Genomic DNA, 7,067 nt, shown 5'->3' on the forward strand with positions numbered 1-7,067 from the left:
ACAGTTTCTTTATCCATTCATCTATGGAAGGGCATCTAGGTTGCTTCCACAGTTTAGCTATTGTGAATTGACCTGCTATAAACATTGATGTGGCTGTGTTACTATAGTATGCTGATTTTAAGTCCTTTGGACTAAGGAGTGAAATAGCTGGGTAAAGCATGTCAAATAGAGCACTAATCTCCAGAATATATAAAGAACTCAAAAAACTTCACAGCAAAACAAAAACAAAAACAAACAAACAAACAAACAAACAAAAAAACCCCAAAACAAACCAATCCATAAATGGGCTAAGGAGCCGAACAGACACTTCTCAGAAGAAGATGTTCAACATCTCTAGTAATTTGAAAAATGCAAATCAAAACTACTCTAAGATTTCATCTCACACCAGTCAGAATGGCAGTAATCAAGAATATAGACAACAATAAATATTGGCGAGGATGTGGGGAAAAGGCACACTCATACATTTCTGGTGGGACTGCAAACTGGTGCAACCAATCTGGAAAGCAGTATGGAGATTCCTTGGAAAACTGGGAATGGAGCCAGCGTGTTTAATTTTTAACAGGCAATGAATGATCTGCTCCTCTTATTTTGGAGTAGGCTTGAGCAGGGCTTTCTGAGGTTGTGGCCAGCCTGATGGGCAGGTGAATGAGACGCGTTCTGGGGAGAGGGATGGGCTTTTATATGATCCCACTACACAGGCAGGAGTCAGGCCATTGGGTTGAGGCCTAGCTATGGGGAGAGCAGGGGAGTGTCTTGTGGGTGCCCCAGTCCATCCTCCCCAGCTCAGCACAGCTGTGGCCTCCTTGGGGTGTGACAGTCCAGCTCTTTGAAACACGGTGGTGGCTCTTCAGCTGTGCCCCCAGAGCCCACCATTTGGCCAGCTCTACTCCTTCAATCTGCAAGGAGGAGTATGTAGGTAGCCTCTCTCCTGGAGTCAGGGAGTCATTGGATGCCCACTGTCCCTTCCCCTTTCCCCTGATCCCCTCTCAGACACTGTCTCTGTGTGCAGATGACTAGATGCTGTTCTTTTGGACTTCCTCTAGTGTGCCCTGCTCCAGGTCCCAGCCCCTGCTGGGGGTGGGATGCTGTTTTTTTCCATCTCTGGAGCTGGCCCTGTTGGGATCCTCCCTGCTCCAGTCTCCTCAGGAGGGTGGCAGCTGTTTGAGACTCTCATGGTCTCAGTTGGACCAGCAAAGCTGAAATGCAGTCCCAGTAGGGAGCAGTCATTCATTCCCCAATGCCTCCCCTTATTTCTGACACTTAGACCAGAGAAGAATAGGAGAGGAAAGATCTGTTCTGTTTTATTTTGTTTTCATTATTTTTGCAGTAGAGGGGATTGAAGCCAGGGCTGCTCTACCTCTGAGTTACATCCTCAGCCCCATTCATTTTTTACTTTGACACAGGGTCTTGCCATGTTGTGGATAATGTTCTCAAACTTGGGATCCAAAAGGCAAGCTGACAAGGAAGCATACAGGCAAGCACCACTGCGGTGGTTTTGCTCAATTTTCATTATTTTTAAAGGTGCCTTTGGGGAGCAATGGCTGCAGTGGGAATATGTCAGGAGGCATCCAAAGTCATCATTCAGAAAAGGTGGTCTTGGGGTCACAGGCAGGGTTGGTGTGGCAGCCATCTGCAAAGAGAGCTGGTGTCTGTCTCTGTCTTGCCGGTTCCCAAACTGCCCATGTCCCTGCGCTGACCTCTCCTGCTCACCTGGGCTGCAGCAGATGCCGGCGACTGCGCAAAGGCCCACACTCCCGAAGGGCTTCTGGCCTGAACGGCAGGTGATGGCAGGTAGTTCTCTTCCTGGCAGCATAGCGCCTCGGCTGTGCCCACAAAGCAGCCCAGCTTGTCCCCACAGCAGATGCTGGGCCCGAAGCAGTGACCTTGGCCCCTGGGCCCACAGGGGAGGCACTTCGGGGAACCAAGGAAGTAGCTGGTAAGGGGAGGTGGTGGAGAAGGTGGAGGCCCCTTGAAGGCCCTGCAGGGTACACGAAATTGGGATGCTGGGACCAGAGCCCAGGAGTTTGGGCTCCTCGCTGCTGCCCAAGATGCAAGGGGCTACAGGTTCTGGAGCACAGTATCTGGTACTAGAGTGGAAATCTGCCAAACTCCTTGGTTTTCCAGATGAGGAAACAATGGGAAGTTGGTGGTGGTCGCTGCGGGGCCCTAGGGTCAGGTGGCTCACCTTGCGCACCTCCAGCTCTAGGGCAGCCCTCTTGCCTTCCAGGGGACAGTTTTGGATGTAGCAGGCAGAGGTCAGGGCCAGGAGGCCCAGCAGGCTGCAGGTAAGACTGTGGCTGGCCATGGGTCAGGGAGCCACAGCTGTGGCTGTCCCTCAGGCCTGGCCTTCTTATTCCCTGGCTCTGGGTCTGCCTAGCACTAAAAAGCAGGTTGCATTACTGGTCACAGCAGGTCGCTGTGTGTCAGACCGTGTGCACAGGATGAGGCCACTCATTACCAGTGCCATGCCAGGGTCATGTCACTGTCTTGACTAATGGATGAGACTTGGAAGTTCAGTGCTGCCAGAGGAGGAAGCAGGCTGAGGTGGCCAGGGCCACACGGAAGGGAAAAGGAGAAGTGGGTGATGGGGGACAGTGGAGTGCACTCCGCCAAGGGCTATTTTTCCAAACTTCCAGGACTGGAAGCATGCTGTGAGGGTTGTGATGGTGGACCCTGGAGTCTCTCCAGGTGGGAACAGCCTCTGGTTGGAACCCCCACCCCTACTCCCTGGCCCACATTCAGTCCTTGACCCCCTGGTATCAAGGTCTCCTCTTCCTAAGCCTAAATAACCAGAAAACCTCCCCACCCCTGCACACAGCCACAGCCACTTCCCTGCCCCCAGCACTTGCATGGATGAGATTCCAGCTTTCTCCCACCTCTAACTGCAAGTCAACCTTTCCTCCACCTTGTTTTGTATTGAAATTGGCAATATCTGTGGCTATGTCACCAACATAGATGATAGACAACATCCCATCATGTATAGTTACTGCAAATGTCTCTAAGGATTGTTTAGACTCATTGTCAGTTGGAGATCATGGCAGTCATGAGATAGCCAACCCAGGCATTGGCTATCTCATGGTTTATTAAAGAATCACATTTAAGACAATATCAAAATGCATTTTTAACTTTGACACTTGAAATGCTTCTCCCATGGGAAAACCCGCCTCTATTAGAGCAAACATCCTCTCTCTAAAGTTCCTCTCAGCCATTAGTGTGAGCTGTCCAGTCCTGAGGAGCTGGTCAGGCTGACCTGGGCTGCACATGCAGTCATCAGCCTTCCTGGCCTGGAAAGCCAAGGACTTGAGCCCAGCAATGGCCCCAGGGAGGCCTCCCACACACCCTGTGGCCAAAATTACCTTACTCGATTACCATAGTATAATATCCTCGTGTGACCTGCCTAACTTCTTCTGTTCACCCCCTCCCCATCTGCTGATGCACCCCATTACAGATGCTCAGAAACACCCGTGTCCAAAGCAGACAGAAATCCCGACCTCAGGCTGGGGGTGCAGCTCAGTGCTGCAGTGCTTGCCTGGCATGCAGGGGTCTCTGGGCTCATGCTCCAGGAGGTGGGCCTAGGGTAGGTGGGGAGGGCCTCCTGCCTTCATGGGGCTTATATTCAGGTAGAGAAGGGGAGGTGGGAACCGTGAACATGTGCTAAGGACGGTGCTATAGTGTTGATACTGAGTGTCACCAAAGCCCCCATATTAAAGCCTTGATCCTCAGAGAGGTGTTTTCAGGATATGCTTCAACATGAGAGGTGGCGCCTTGTGGGAAGACTTATGGTTGTGGGGAGAATGTCCTTGAAGGAGACAATGGACCCCTGGCCCACCTTTGCTCTCTCTTTCTTCCCAGCCATGAGGTGAGTGGTTTTGCTCCATATTGTGATCATGTCAGTATTGGCTGTCTGTCTCTCCATGAACCCAGAAGCAATAAGGCCTACTGATGATGGTCTGGAACCTCTGAAAACTTGTCAACATCAACCCAAATTCTTAGAAAGCCAATTATCTCAGGGATATTGCTATAATGGGGAAACCAAGAAATGGGAAACAAAGATAAACCATGGTAGATATTAGTGGCAATGACGCATTGTGTTAGAGGAGCTTGGGTGTGGCTCAGTGGCTGAGCAGGTGCCGAAAATATGCAGGGCTCTTTGCTTGATCCCCAGAAGTCTTCCAAAAGAAAAAACCAACTTCTGTAGGTTAGTAAATGCTCTGGAGATTAAGGGAGGGATCCGTTTAATATTTATAGGAATAATCAGTATAGATTCTTTCCTGAGGATAACCTCAGAGCCCTGGACAATGTTGAGTGATGATATATTCATCCAAACATCAAAAAGGACCCGGTTTCAGTGGTGCATGCCTGCAATCCCAGCAGCTTGGGAGGCTGAGGCAGGAGGTTCAAGATTTCAAAGTCAGCGTCATCATCTTTGTGAGGCCCTAAGTAACTTAGCAAGACCTTGTCTCTAAATAAAATACAAAAAAAAAAAAAAAAGGTTGGGGATGTGGTTCAGTGGTTAAGTGCCTCTGAGTTCAAGCCCCAGTACAATGGGCAAGCATGGTGGCAGATGTCTGTAATCCCCCGTGACCTGGGAGGCTGAGGGACGAATAATGCAAATTCAAGGCCAGTCTCAACAATTTAGGAAGGTCCTAAGCAACTTATGGAGACTTGCCTCAAAATAAAAATAAACCGGAAGGCTTGGGATGTGACTTAGTGTTTAAGTGTTCCTGGGATCACTGATCAGTACCTCCCTCTGTCCCCCCAAAAAAGAAGCAAGCAGTTGCCAGGTGCGGTGGCGCACACCTGTAATCCCAGCGGCTCAGGAGGGTGAGGCAGTAGGATTGTGAATTCAAAGCCAGCCTCAGCAACTTCGAGGTGCTAAGCAACTCAGTGAGACCCTGTTTCTATATAAAACAAAAATAGGGCTGGGGATGTGGCTCAGTGGTCGAGTGCCCCTGAATTCAATCCCTTGTGCCCGCCCCCTAGCCAAAAAAGAAGCAGGTAGTTGGTTTTCTATTTTTTCTTTTCTTGCAGTGGTGGGAATCAGCATGATGAGCAAGGCTCTGCCATTGAGAGAAATTCTCAGGCCAGATCTTTTATATTTTCATTGAGTCTGGGTCTTGCTAAGTTGTCAAGGTTGGCCTAGAAGTTGCAATCCTCCTGTGTCAGCAGGATCACTGATAGCACCAGGGTACCTGGCTCTTCATTGAGGCATGGTGTGGAGCCACTTTAGTTCCACACCTGTCTGACTCAGGACCAGCAGGTTCCTCAAATGTTTTCATCCCACGCCAGGTGCCCTCCTGGGCTCCTGCAATTTTGGTCCCTGCTGTTCACCTCTTCACAGTTACAGACATTCCTGTGTCTTCATGGTGGAGAGTCCTCAGGTGAGACAAATGGAAAAGGAGAAAGAGAGAAAGCTGTGCTGCTGCTAGCAGCAGAGTCCATCTGAAAATGAGGCCCAGCCCCTGGGACACTGGCAGGGCCATTAGATGGTGAGAGGAGAGAAAGACACAGGAGGGTGGGGAGGGGCAGATGGTCTGCTGAAATGAATAAACTGTTACCTGTTCTCAGATAACCTGGTTTAAGAGTAGGGGAATCCTTTAAATAAAGTTAAGAGATTTGGTGTTTAATCTGGAGATTTGCAACATTTCATTGGGGGAACATCCTAGAAAAACTTAACCTTTTTTTATCAACATCATCCGATTACCTTAAAATGTCAGTGAGCTGGGAAGAGCGTTGTTACATCCAACAAGTAACCATAGAAATAAGTATGGCTTGCCCTAGGTCACACAGCAACTCCCTAGTGAGCCTAGGGTGGGTCCCAGGCTGTCTCTAAGTCCTTTTCTTCTTGCCATAATGTATTCAAATACCCCCATGTTCACGCACCCTCAGTATTAAACATGAAAGATGAAGACATTTCTTCCTTGGGGCTTTCATTTCACAGAGAAACACACACACAAACTCTCTCTCTCTCTCTCTCTCTCTCTCTCTCTCTCACACACACACACACACACACACACACACACACTGAACTGCAAGTTGTAGTAGGTGCCATGTGATCTATTAATAGAGACCCAAGGTAGAAAATCATAGTGTGGAGTAGAGGTGCTCTAGGTGGTCCTGTCAAGACACATCCCTTTCTCTTTCTGTTTCTTTCTTCCTTTCTCTTGCTCCCTCCCTCCCACCCTACTTCCCTCTTTCTTTTTAGTGGAAAGCTCTCAGAATCATTTTTCCCCTCTCACCCTTCCAAAGGAGGGGAGAGAAGAACAGATAATGCAGGGGGCAGCAGAAATTCCAGAGCCCAGTTTGACTATGTTAAGTCTCAGAGGCCCATTGGATATCCACAGGGAGGTGTCATTAGGCAGTTGAGTGACTGTCAGCCCGACACTAGGAGGAGAGGCCCAGGATTGGAGATGAGAATTTGAGAGTCATTAGCTATAGAAAGTGTATATTGGGCTGGGGATGTGGCTCAAGCGTTAGCGCGCTCGCCTGGCATGCGTGCGGCCCGGGTTCGATCCTCAGCACCACATACCAACAAAGATGTTGTGTCCGCCAAGAACTAAAAAATAAATATTAAAAATCTCTCTCTCTCTCTCTCTCTCTCTCTCTCTCTCTCTCTCTCTCTCCTCTCTCACTCTCTCTTTAAAAAAAAATAGAAAGTGTATAAAATCACCTCAAAGAAGAGAAGGGAATGTTCTGGAACATTCTGGAATGTTCCAACATTTAGAAGGAGGAAGCAGAAAATGACATTGGGAAGAAGTGCCCAGTGTTAGAGAAGAAAAATAAAGTAAGGGTTTCACTGGAGCCCCCACCCTCCCCCACCTTGCAAAAAAAAAAATGTGTTTTCCAAATGGACCAGGGCAACTCTGTTGAATCCTGCTCGGGGAGTATGGACAATGAAGACCTAGTCATGTCAGGCAAATCTGATAGCAAGTTTAGGAGCTTCTTAACAGGAGTTTCAGTGGTCTAGTCTGGGCTGAAACATCAATGAAGGATGAATGTTGGGTATTTAGGTTTCAGGATCACAGAATAGAGAAGTTTTCTTTCCTGGCTCTTCCAAGGCATGAACC

The 7,067-nt window shown here is 48.8% G+C and overlaps 1 pseudogene; it reads right to left on the reverse strand.

Annotated features, from left to right (window-relative positions):
• Positions 1–1,577: 1,577 nt before the first annotated feature.
• LOC113197425 (oxytocin-neurophysin 1-like) lies at positions 1,578–2,305 on the reverse strand (annotated as a pseudogene).
• Positions 2,306–7,067: the final 4,762 nt, after the last annotated feature.

This window comes from Urocitellus parryii, chromosome 6, assembly GCF_045843805.1.
Source record: "Urocitellus parryii isolate mUroPar1 chromosome 6, mUroPar1.hap1, whole genome shotgun sequence".
NCBI lineage: Eukaryota > Metazoa > Chordata > Mammalia > Rodentia > Sciuridae > Urocitellus > Urocitellus parryii.